Source organism: Cupressus sempervirens, chromosome 7, assembly GCF_028749045.1.
Source record: "Cupressus sempervirens isolate cs-2001-9-10 chromosome 7, ASM2874904v1, whole genome shotgun sequence".
NCBI lineage: Eukaryota > Viridiplantae > Streptophyta > Pinopsida > Cupressales > Cupressaceae > Cupressus > Cupressus sempervirens.
The window spans coordinates 454,289,101-454,303,064 of NC_143124.1; the positions used below are offsets into that span (position 1 = coordinate 454,289,101).

A 13,964-nucleotide genomic window follows, 5' to 3' on the forward strand; every position below is an offset into this window, starting at 1 on the left:
CCCATACTATTTTCTTTCATTTTGAATGACTGCTCAATTTTTTTCAGCTTATTGTAGTGATAATCAATGGACTCACGATTAGCAGGGATGAAAGTTTTAGTAGCTTTGAGCATATTACAGGTGTAGCTAGTAGTGGCAGGAATAGTAACTTTGGAGCCATGAAATGGAAACTTGATGCATTGGTGGTATGTGGATGGCACAATGTGCATCTCATGTATCTATGGCCGTCCTAATAGAATGTTGTAAGCCAAGGGAATGTCAAGAACTTGATAGGTGACATCCCTTTCAATAGGACCGATGTGAATTGGTAAAACCACAAGACCTAGAGACTTTCATTCCACTTCATCATATGCTTTGATAGTGATCTTTCATCAAGGATCAATAGAGTCCTCAAAATAATTCAATTGTCTAAGCAGAGCAGTAGAGACAATATTTAGGCCAACACTGTTATCAATGAGTACTCGATGAACACATGTCTGATGGACCATAACCTCGATGTGTAGAGGTTGATTATGTGGGTGACTCAGCGAGTTGTCATCTTCCTCAGAAAAAGTCATAAGATATGGCAACGTCAAGTGACCCACCATGGATTGGAATCGCTCAAGATCAAGATCTTGAGGAACATTTGCCTCAGCGAGGACTTTATCTAGAATTTTCCTATGAGAAGGAGATATTTTAAGTAGCTCAAAGATGGAGATCTAAGCATTAGTTCATTTCAACTAATCAAGAACACTATAACTGGTTGCAGTCAAGTTTGTTGTGAGTTTTGCACCTTTGCCAAATGGACCAGCAAGGGCTTTTTTTTTATGTTGTTCAAGATCTGAAGTAGGAGGCATAGGGCCTTTGAGCACCAACTTGTCACATGAGCGAGTAACGGCGTTAGCACAGTGTTGCGAAAGTGTATTATCCATTTCACCAGAAGTAGGGCCTCTCAAGGAAAATGGTGTCTTGGGTTTGTCATTATCTTTCTTGTCTTTAATGGTAATAATGTTGCAATATTCAGAATCCATAGGTTCAACCATGTGAATGACATTGTCATCATTGGAATATGTATAGTTGACCTTGTTGTAGGGTTATGGTTTTGAAGTCTCTCCTTTTTCATAAGCTAGGAAAGGTTCTTTGAACACCTTGTGATCCAAATTTTTGTTATGTCCATCTACCACAAGATCACTAGCATCAATCATGTCCTGGACTTTGTGGCACAAGTTTATATAGTTGCTAGTTTTGTGTGCCTTGTTTTGGTGATACTCATAGAATGAGGTCTCATTCCACCATGGTGGACATGGTTTTGGATCATAAGGATGAGGGTTATCCATTTGTGAAATAAGCTTATTTTGTAGCAATGTTTTGTAAACCACATCCAAAGGTTCTCCCAAAGGTGTATACTCTCACTTGGGGGGTGTTGTCCAAGAGTTTCTCGGTTTGTTCCCCAATTTCTTATTGGTAGGAGGATGTTTCTCAATGTTTCTAGCTGCTTTGAGGCCATATGTGAGATTAAATGCAACTTTAGCAATTTTTGGTGTGACATTGTCAACAACTCCATCATGTACAATTTCTTTGTTCTTGTTGACATGTTTGGTTTTATCTCTATTGGAAATGGAACCTTGTTTTACATCTCTCTAAAGAGTGAGTTCACTTTTCTTGACCATAAATTCTTCAATATAGATAGCATGTGGAATCATTTCTTCAAAGGTACATGGACCTTGTAGTTGGACTCTATATCTGAAATCAGGTAAGAGATTATCAGTGAAAATTTCAAGCTTCTCTATTTCTAGGATTTTATAGGAATACTTAGTGTATTGTGGTCTCCATCTTTGGAGGAAAGTGAGGAAGGGTTCACCAAACTTCTATTTAAGGTTGCATAGGTCTCGAATATTGACAGGTTGTTGTATGTTATGTGAATATTGTTGAACAAATAGATTGGTAAATTCATTAAACGTCTTGATACAAGGAGGTAAATGTGAGAACCACTCCAAAGCCTAACCACCGAGCCTTCTAGGGAATAAACAAATGAGATAGGTTTGATCATGTATAAAATCCATAGACAAAGCACCAAATTCCCTCAAGTGATCTTGGGGATTAGTAGTACCAAAGTACTTGTCATATTTGGGTAGTTCTACGCCTTGTGGGAAAGGCGACATGTTTATGCTTTTATCAAATGGAAATGGACAAAGAGCATCCAATGTGTATGTCTTTGTGGGTTTCTCTTTCTTATGCATAATCTGAGCCAATTGGTCGTGCATAATTTTCAATTGTTTTTGGAGTTTAGAAGTCTTAGTTTCTTCTTCAGGTGTGACAATGGTTTCCACAATGAAATGAGAAGGTAACTTTGCTCCCTCTTAGGCAAGTTTGAGAAAATATTTTTCTTTCTCTTCATTGAATAGGATTCCCATGACCTTTTGGAAGATTTTTTCTCTTTGACATTTTGCTATGTGTTTAGGGAGTATTTCCACCTCTTCCTATTCCTTATTAGTGTCATAGTCTTTCTCTTTCTCTTTGCATTTTTAGGTGTTTCTTGATGTTGACTATAACTACCATGTTTAGGTTCATGATTAGTCATTATAGGAATGTGTTTAGTTTTAGTGTGTTGTGTTTCAAAAGATCCTCTAAAAAAAGGATCAGACATCGTGTTTGGTAATATAGGACCTCTATTTGTCTCAGTATCCTCTTGCTACAAAGGATTCCTAATTTTTTGCAGGTTTATGGAAAATGTTTGCTGAACTCGAGATGACCTGGTAAGTGAGGGAGATCGTGAAGATGCCTCACTAGCTGAACTAGATATAGATTGCATAATGAAAGGTAAGCAACCTCTTCCATGATTACAACCCCTAGCACAACCACGTCTAAGGTTATGGGGATAAAACACGTTGCTGCTTTTCGTTGTGATAGTCATAGACAAGGACAAGAAGCTAGAACCTGGACAAGGACTACACTAAGATTAAGTCTCAAAAAGGACAAGATAATAGTAAGAATGTTGTTCACTAAGGCACAAATGGTTTGATTTAAAGGCTAGAATGGCCAAAGAATATGACCAATGTGACACTAAGTATGACAAGCATTAATATGAGGACTAAAAATAACTTATGAGATGAGACTAGTCAAAGTGCAAGATACAAGCCCTTAGCAAAGCAAAGTGCTGCTATTTCAAGACTATTCATAGACAAAAAGTGACAAAATGAATGTAGATGGCTAAAACAGATCGAAAAGTGGAAATTCTGAGACAAGATCTCGTGCGAGAAACTTTTACAGGCCGCATGAGGAAGTTTTTTGAGTCACACGAAGAAGTTTCCTAGATCACGTGAAGGTCAGTGATAGTGGTTTAATTTCCCGCGAGGAAGTTTAGAGGGTTGTTTGAAGACTCATGACAACAGTTTAATTTTGTGTGGGAATAAAATGATGTTGCACAAGGACAAAATGATTTCATGCGAGATTGAAAAGTCTTTGCACAAGAAGGCAGACCATTTTTACAACTGCAGCTAAATTTGACAAGATTTCTAGACTTTTCGGACAAAGTAGACAAATTTATCAGACAAATCTGATTGGACATTCAACAAGGTTTACCGAGTAAGATGTTTGGATAGATTTTCAAGCTTTCAATCCAAGCAAAGTGTTTGAACAAGACAGTGGGAAGCAAGCAGTAGTTGAAAATAATCCTGCCGAGGAAAAAACAACTAGACAGGATAGGGGAGTCTTGACATTTATTTATTGTAATTGGTTTGGACTTTTTTGATGACGCAATAACAAACACACTTTATCCCTAGAAAGTAAAAATTGGAAGAGAAGGAAAAACCTTTGTCCCACATCTTATGCACATGCGTGTACCTCACACAGTCATGTCACCCCCTAGAGGGTGCCTATTTTTTTAGCATATTCAAAGGACTCAATAGTATATGCTAAACAAGCACCCTTGTGGCAGAGTATGAGCATGTATAAAACCTTCAAATTTCTAGTAGCATGCCTATGGTGATTTCTATAGGAGAGATTCTTCCCCCTCCTTGCACAAAGATTATGCCTCCTTTTGGAGGTGAACCGGGTGACTTCTAACTATGAGGTTTTTACTTGGCTTCCATTCGAATTAATCCTTGGTGGCTTCATAAGCAGAGTTGAGGCAAAAAACCCACACCAAAATTTGAAAGCATACATTACTTGCTTAACAAGCTAGGGGCTGACATCGACCAATGCATAGACAAATCTTCCCTTTGATATGCGATATCAAGAATTAAGGGGAAGAAATTAATCCAGTTTTGGATTCTTTTGTTCTACAAAGCATCTTGATTATAGTGAGTTGGAATCTCCAATAAAAGGAGTGTGCTCACTTGGGTCATTCCCACAGGTTGGATCACTCCAATAGGCCCTCTAAAGGATTGACATGGACTGGTGGTTTAGATCTAAGGGTCCTAGTTTCTGATTTCCCTCTAGGGGAAAGAGCATAATCCTCTACCTTATTTCCTCACCCAAACATGCAAGATAAATTAATTACCGACTTGGCTTAATCAATCAAAACTCATTCTTCCTTAAAGATTTTGATTCCCTTGAAAGAAATCATTGTCTTATCATAGAAGAGAACAAGCTTTGGAGAACCACCAAGCTGCTTGCCTTCTTTGGAATGTCACCTTTCGAAAGTGTCTATGTTTCTGATTCACTCTTGGTCATGACCTCCAAGAAGTGAAGAACATATTCCCCTATTCTTTCTTCTTGCACCCTAGGAAGTTCACAAGCCCCTAATTAGACTAGTTTTGAGAGCAGAAAAAGAAGACACATTGTTTTGTGGGTTTGAAATATGGTCTTTGACAGGCGTATCTTCAACAAGCGTCTTGCAAGCAAATAGTCAATCCATTTTCAAGTGATTTTTAAAAAGGAATCTTCAAAAAATGTCCTGCAAACAACAGTTAAGCTGCAAGAAATCAAAGAAATAGATTCAAAATAACATACGTTAGTAAAATTAGATAATCTGTAAATCAAAAAATGCTTAAAAATGAAGCTGATGTTACAAGATCTCACGCAAGATCTCTGACAGAGCCACACAAAATTTCTATATGGATCGCATGAAGAAACAAGTGCCACGTGAAGTTTCGCGCACTTAGGCACTTTCTTGCTTGACACATAGAGAATCTTTGTGCGAAGATTATGGATTTTGGCATGAAAATGAATAGTCTCACACGAAGATTCTCGAATTTGTATGGAACAGTAAGCATAGAGAACATGAAAATGATTTAAAAAAAGAAGAAAGAGGCCAAAAAAGTTGATTTTCTCAGCCCCATAGTGGGTGCCAGAAATGTATATGTGGAATGTGGCCTTACACTTCACATACACACTTCAACATGGTCTTTGTATGAGGATTCATCCTGGAATGAACATTGGATTGCCCATCTGAAAATCATCCAACAAGTCAACCTATTGCCTTCTATCTCAAGGGATTTTTCCCAATAATATCCTTAGAATCGAAGTGTAGGCAACTAGACCCTCTAAGAACGAAAGATTTAAGAAATAAAATTAATCTATATGATTATGTAGATTAATCTAGAATGAACATGCAAAGAACTCTAAATATGTTATGCAATTAAGCTAAGAATATATGAAAGAAACTATGCTAAAATGAATGCCTATTAATTCTAAGCTAATGATGAAAATATATGAGAATATGCTAAAGCTTAAATGAGTATGAAATTTGGTAGCAATTCGATGCAAATTCTTTTTCATTCTCCTAAAATGAAGAGATGAGAGTCTCTTAAATAGATTTTCCTAGAATCCATCAATGGTTGAGATTGATTTCAATCAATGGTCAGGATTAAAGGTGAGGTTCAGTCATAAAGGAAGATTTCCAAATTAAAGGGAGTTAACTAACTCATATCTGAGTGTAAGAGTTAGTCAGCTCAGATAGACTTTGGTGTCAAAGTAAGTGATCTGAGTCATTTCCAATTTGATCAGTAGTGAACTGGGAATTTCCATTCTTGAACTAAAGAGTAACTAGGAGAGATATTTAATTTAATAAAATGAGATATGCTCTCATAATTACCTTTTTACGTTTAATTAAATAATTCTATTTAATTAATTAGAGACACTTTTCTTATTTAATTAAATAACTCCATTTAATTAATTAGGAATGGCTTCCCATTCAATTAAATAACTTTGCTTAATTAATTATAATAGGCATATTTATTAAATTAAATAAATTTAATTCCATAGTACATTAGCCTTAGGAGGTAATTTAATTTAATTAAAGTATGAATACTTGATAGTTAAATTAAATCTTAATTAATAGGTTTAATGTGACTAATGTGAGTCAATACTATAAGAATTAAATAAAGAGTTTGATTAATGCAGATTTAGGTTTTCTGCATTTGACAATTAAGTCAAGTAGCGAGTAGTATAATAAGAATTTCCTAGTGAGATAGGACTTTAGAATCGATCAGAAATATACTAGAATTGGTGATCGTGGCAATAAACCAGTTTTGGGATATTAAACCCACAAGATGATGTACTAATCTAAATATTCTTTGTTAGAGGATAGACCCTATTAGGAATCTATAATAACATTCAATACATGTTAGTGCATGTTAAGAGACTTTCAATCCTTGTTCGAAGATTCTAGCCTTGTTAGGAGTTGTGCCAACCCTACTAGGAGTTGTAGAAGATTGTTGGATCCACTTGTCAAACAACTTTAGGACAAAGACCAATGAACCCACTATCCAAATGATCTTTTTATTATTCCTTGAATAATAATAGAAATGAATAGTACTACTCCTTCCTCTTTTTTTGTTCCATCAGCTAGGCATCTACTCCTTCTGATCTTGTAACTAGATTACAACTTTAACATTCAATAATCCCTTGGATCACTTACTCACATTCACTAAAGACTCTAGTCATTTTCACACTTAATACTTGTTCAACTCATTTCACACATCTTACAAACAAGGAAAGGATATTTTCTTTATACCATATATTCAAAATAATTTCTTGAGTCACCCTTGAGGCATTCCCGGTTAATTATACTAGGGCTTGCACATTTTTTGACATCACCATCATACTACCATATGTCACTACCTAACCGTGCATCTTGAGATTATATCTTTATTAGAAGATATAATACAAACCTTAGAAATAACTTCTTGGACACTTTATCTTTGTACCACTCTATAAATTAGGTAAAACTTTCATAGATTTTTGACTTATTTTTTGTACATTGAACTACATCATCAGGACATACTATCACATAAATACATAACCGTACATCATTAGACAATCAAAACCTTGTCTATACAACAAAGACTCAATCTACTAATCTAGTAGTCTTCACAGACTTACTACTATGCTGACATAAATGACAAGCATAGTCATGAATCCAACATGTCAATACTCTCCAATACATAGGATACTCCCTTGAAGGACTACCATCAGTATTCATGCTAAGAACTATGCACTTTTTGCACTATGAAGAAAATATTTATATTTTTAACCCTCAAATATGACTCAATATTGCCTAATTGGGGAATGGTCATTAACCTAGACCTAAAGGAAGATCCTAATAAATTGAGGCACCTAATTGGGTATTTCCAGAGGGATCTAAAAAAAGGGGTCCTTATTTTATACTAACAAATTGGCCATGTGTCATGAAACCACAACAAATAGCCCCAAAAAAATGGAAGAAATGACAAAGGAATTTCTTCATCAAAAAGCATTTTTTAGACTTGTGTCAACTAACAAAATGATTTCAAATGCTACAAGTTTCTTTCAAGTACTTGAAAACCAAAAAATCATAATCTTAAATCTAGAGCCTTAGTGTGTTCTTAGTGTCCAATTCCTTTTCACATCTCAAAGATTCATCAATATGATTTGGATCCTATTAGCATCCTTAGCATATCATCTCATAATGAATTTTAATACTAGAATATTGAGATTTGGTGAGAATACTAGTTCTTGTCCACTAACTAGTATATATGAGGATATTCTTAGAGAATTATTTATCCTAACCCTGATTATTTGCAATGCATATTTCAATTGTTTATGCCAATCTTTTATATTTTCTATGAGGAAGCATTTTATGACCGTAATCAAACTATTGTTGGTGGACTTGGCCACACCATTCCCTTCTTGATAATAATTAAATGAGAATTTGATTATCACTTCATTCTCTAATGCCCATTGAGTAAGAAAGTTTGACATTAATGATGACCAATTATCACACACTAGGATGATTGATATTCTAAGGCTAGTCAAATTTCATTTTCATTTCCCTGCATTGGGAATTGTTCATCCATTGAGGGTATTGATTTTGCAAGAGGTAAAATACAATATCTTTGTACCAAACATCTATGATTATCCTTTCATTTGTATCTAAATAAGACACTATGATCTATTCTTCATTGTCAACTATCATCTTGGTTAATCCCTATCATCTTACTTGCTTTATTGGTTGAATTTCTAAATAAAACTCTAATAAGATGGCCATCCATTTTACTTGTCTTTACCCTGACTCATTTAGAATTAGTAATGATTTGACTATAGGATCCAGAAAAATAGCATATATGTTACTCCTAAGTAGTGGAAAATTTTCTTGACTACACTTACTAGGGTTAATAATTTTTTTATCCAATTTGGCATTATTTAGTGGGAAAATCATGGATGTGATGGGTCTCTCATCTTCTTTCTCTCTCATTTTTGTGAGGATACCAGAATAGACTTTGAAAGACAACTCATAATTAAGACTCATGAGTACCTGGGCAATGGAAATTACTATTTTGATATCTTCAAAATATTTCTTGACTTCAAGTACCCAATAAATTCATTCTCCTTACATCAGTAAGTCATTGAGGGGGTGAACTATTTGGGTAAACCCACTAATGAGCTTGCATATAAAATTAATATTGCTAAATAAATATTTAAGCTCCTTGTGACTATGTAGTCCTAGTAACTTCATAATTGATTGTATCATTTTAGAATCAATTGAAATGCTTACTTTAAAAAATGATATGACCTAGAAGCATCCCTTTGGTGACTCTGAATGAACATTTCTTAGCATTAAGAGATATGTTGTATCTACAACATAGGTTGAAAAGTTTATTTTTATTACCAATATGCGTAATCCTCTCTTTTGAAAAGACTTTTACATCATCCATGTATATAAATATGAATTCTTTTATGAATCCCTTAAATGCATTATCCATTACTCTTTGAAATTTAGGTTCTGCATGGATTAATCCAAAGAACATCCTTTTGTGAGGAAATATTCCCCATTTGGTGGTGAATATTGTATATAATTTATCTTCCTTGTCTACAATCACTTGGTTATATCATGACTATCCATCTTCAAAAAAATCATCATAGACCCATTTACAGTCTTTAATACTTCATCAGGTGAAGGAAAGGGGGTTGTTATCTTCCTGGGATGTCTGACTCAAATTCTTAAAGTCTAGGCAAAGGAAAACTCTTTTATCTTTTTCCTTACTAGCACATAGTTGGTGACCCATGTAGAGTGTTAGAAATCACAAATAATCATGGTATATAGGATTTTCAAGGCTTCTTTCATCATCAATAGTTTAATGATGGGGTTTATCGATCTATGTCTTTAGTGAAAAGGCTTAGCATCAGGTTTCAAAGGAATATCATGAGTGATGATGTCATATTCATGAACACCTTATAGCTCCATGTAATGACATCTCTATGTTCTTAGTAACAAGACTACATTTTATCATTCATATAAATCACAAGTTTTCCCAATTCTTACCATCTTTGGATTATCTTTCATTCCTAGATTGTAAGTGTCATATTCTTTGAATCCATTTTCTTCACTGGTTCTCTTGTCACATGTTGACTCATCTTTGTCAAAGATATATTCTAGCTTCACCATCCACTTAGGAATAGTATTGGTTTTTAATTTTATGATCCCATCTTTAAATTCTAGTTCATCTCCTTCAAGTTTGTCATCTTGTCCTTCAAGAAAACCATTGCATATAATGAACTCAAGAAGATTCAGATCATCTTGGAAGACCTTGAAGTTACTAAAATTATCCCAAATAGATGAAGCAGCCACAAGTTCTATTTTTTTATTCTTTCTATGGGATGTAGTGCACTAATATAAATAATGAGGACATTATCTACTATATTTATCCTTTTGGGAATATATCTTACATTTATGGCTTCAAAATCTTCCATCAAGTCCCAAAAGTATCTTTCAATTAGTGAGCAATCTTCTATCTTTATAAGAATATATTGATTTGACATCCTTTTTAAATTTGAAGAGGAGTCTATGTATGAAGGCTTCATATTCTAGAACATTGTTAGTATACATGAATTGTAAATGATATGAGACACAAAAAGACCTACCTTTATGATTAATGAGTTCAATACCTACTCTAGCTCCTAATTTACATTTGGAACATAAGTTTCTACATTGGTTGTTCTTTTGGTCTCCTTGATCTGTGTTTATTTTCCTTTCAAATATTGTTTCTTTGGGACCTGTTGCATTGTTTCTCATGTTGGGCTTGATGAGTTACTAATGGTTACTCTTGATATAGGGATTATTTGTTTCTTTTGTTAATATTGAATTTCCTCAATAAATGCTATGATTTTAGTAATTTTTGGTTTAGGTCAAATGACCACCAATGTCCATTCTTGACCTTCTACAAAGAGTCTCCTTTAAATAACTTTAATCTTCCCTTGTGGAGGAGAAGATAAAGATCCTCAATTTGAAGAGAATTCACTATACTCTCATAAGAATTTAGATCCTCATTTATCTCCTCTTCATTATTCATGATTTTAGGTGTACCTAGGGGACTTGAATTATCTTTTAGTATTTCACTTGTGGTTTGACCAGTTTTTGAGATTATTTGAGTTAGTACTTGAGAAACTTCTACTTGATAGTGTAAGAAATCAAACTTAGGATGAATTCTTCGATGCAACCTAAAAAATCTTTGAAGGGGCAAGATATTTGGATCTACTTCTTTCCATAAACATTGTAGATTTACAAACCTGTTATCCATGAATCACATTACAATTTCTTCCCATGGGGTTAGGTTCTATGATCCTATAATCACATTATCAATTTTTTCAATAAAAGCTATATCAAGAGAAATTACCATATAAGAGCCTAAGTCTAGTTGAATAAATTCTACTTCATTTAGAGAATTATACTATATGATCATTTTCTTTGATTTTGTGTCAACTTCTATTTTATTTTAGTTTTTCAATCCATTCCAATATAGGTATAATTAGGTGAAGTATATTGACAACCAACATCTTAGGCACTAGGTCAATTCTTTTCCCATTAATAGGTTTTATGTTTTTGGAATCTCTACCACATGTATGTCAATGATATCATGGATTTGGGGGTATTTAGTCAAATGTATGAAAATGACTTTAAACACTCCTCTAACCTTAACTTCTATTTTGTCAAGTTGGATCACTATTCAATTTTTCATTTGTGGGGTGAGCCCTAACTTTGGAGATATTGAAAGTGGAACAAATTACAAGAAGCATATGAATCTATGAGGAAATTGTGAATATTTATTACAAATATTCTTATACTAAGAAAAAAGGGGAGCACTTTGAATTTGTCTTTATACATGGTAGGCATAGCCACAGAGACATTGACCTATGCAAATACTACCTTGTGACTCCCACATTTACTAGGTGATGGGGTGGGGACACACCATAGCATTCCTCGTCACACCCATTGGGTGCTTAGGGTTTGGGATGTGTCAACATCCAACACATGGGTGCATCATCCACCCTAGAAATTAAAGGAATGAACTATGATCTAGTGCCTTGCATGCTTGGGTCACCAAAAGATAGTAACACAACAAAATCATGACTCTCAGCAACATATATCTCAGCTATTGGCACAATGAAGAATGTAGCAAAATATGACACTGAGTGTAAATTGTAGAATCCTGTGAATCATCAAGTCTTTGAACACAATTTACACCCGTGGCCTCAGCCAAGGTCACATCTACTTTGGTATCCTACACAAAATTTCCCTCCCCCACGAGGAGTGTAGATGGCCATCTATGTCTGCAAGTGGCATGGTCAGCTAAAATGAGCACAAGGTTTGTCGATCTCTCATGATGAGCAGTGGCTCCCAAAGGTTAGCATTGGTTTGTGCTGATCAAATGATGCCTCGTAGGGAACTTTATTCTAGGTCAAGTGGCCCACCATATTATAGGTATGTTGCATCTCTATTGTGTCCCTAAGTCAGGCATGAATACTCATTAAGTTTAAGCATATCAATAAGTGGAGGAAAAGAAACTTAGCTGGATTCCCTCAGTAATGGCAAGCAAAATGGGAATATCCTACCATGAAAATTAACAGCTACACCTATTGAATTGTAGTCTATTGAAGGATCCTCAATGATGAACCAGGCTCAAGTCTCTTGGAAGGGGGTGTTGGAGAGGGTGAGAGCTCCATCGGGCCTAGAACCTATCACACCATGAGGTACTATTGATGAGTTAGGTTATTTGGGAATGCAACCCAAATGTGGTGGTAAATTTTGTCCAAGGAAAAATATAGGTGAGAGATCGACATCGAACAAGTAGCATGAGGGAAGGATGAAAAGGACTTTGTAAAGAGAGATAAAGAGTGCATGAAATTGCTAGGAGGGAAGTAGATGGAGGCTAGTGATGTGGTCCAGTCAGATGCAAAATGGTGTGAGTTGGTTTGTTGCTCAATTTAGGGGACATTCCAGCACGGGCTATCATGGTGACACAAGCATGACCTTCTGGTTGCACTAATACTATTGAGGGCTAGGATCAGGCATTGTCTTTATATGGTCAAGAGTTTTCAATAGTTCTTCTCTTTGACTAGGAAAAGTTTGTAACATATTTTTCATGGGGATATTAGATTTGGTCCTTTTATCTCTTCTATGGGACTATACTTGTTAGTTGATTGGGTGTGATTATTCACTATAGTAGGAATGCTTTCTTGTGCCTAAATTTATTTTCCAGAGAAGGGTTCACTTTTAGGTATAAGATTACTATTCACTCTTGGGTTTGGTGATGTTGATTATAATCTAGGTAGAACTTGATTAGTCATGGATTCCTTTCAATTATGTAGGCTGCAAGTATTTTGGTAATCATTCTGAAAAGTGAACATCTTTACTAGTTTAGGCTTTGATTCTTGGTTGAATGGAAAGGAAAATTATTAATGGACCTAGTCTCCTAAATTGGTTTTTTGTGGAGAATCATAAGATTGTAATTAGATGACATTAAACTTAATAGGGTACTCATTCTTAGCACAATACAAATTCTTGTCCATTTCTTAATTTTTCTTCAAAAATGAGTTGTCATCATTGGGTATACTTTGATTGGTGTGTAGTTGATTGACATCAACAAACTAAGCATTATGATTATTGTATGTAGGATATTTTGAATATTTGGATAGGTGTTCTGTTATTGGTTCTATCTCTAGAAACCATTATATCAATCAAATGGGTTGAAATTATTAACTATAATGTTATTTTGGACTAAAATTCTTGTGGTAATTTTGACCATTATTATCATTGTAAGGTGATGCAATGGTTATTTTTAAATTACTATTCTTCTCTTGTGACAACCTTAGATTGATTAGCTCATTGGTTATTTGTGACATGATCTATTTCATTTGATCTAGCTCAGTTGTGACATTATTTTTTGCCTTAGCATATATTGAAACCTTTTTCTCAAAGAACATAACTTTTGAAGGTTTGTATCTTGGTTAGGTTATAGCTAGAGCTGAGGTAGTGGGTTCCTATTGTATTAATATTGGAGTAAATGGAATTAATTGACTAGGCATCACATGTGCTCTAGCATGGTATGGTGGTACTATCATACAAACATGAGTTGGAACTGTCATCCCTCCTCCATTATGGTTAGCTTGTTTAGTAAATGTGGTTGCTTATTCAAAGACCTTTTCTAGCATGTCAATATCTATAGCCAATAACCTTCTAAGTTATTAGTGAGTGGTCCATAGAGTTTAAATAGATTTCAGTTTCA

General features: G+C 34.7%; 1 pseudogene; it reads left to right on the forward strand.

The window, feature by feature from the left end:
* Window positions 1-11,807: 11,807 nt before the first annotated feature.
* LOC149547523 (5.8S ribosomal RNA) lies at window positions 11,808-11,961 on the forward strand (annotated as a pseudogene).
* The last annotated feature ends 2,003 nt before the right edge of the window (window positions 11,962-13,964 follow it).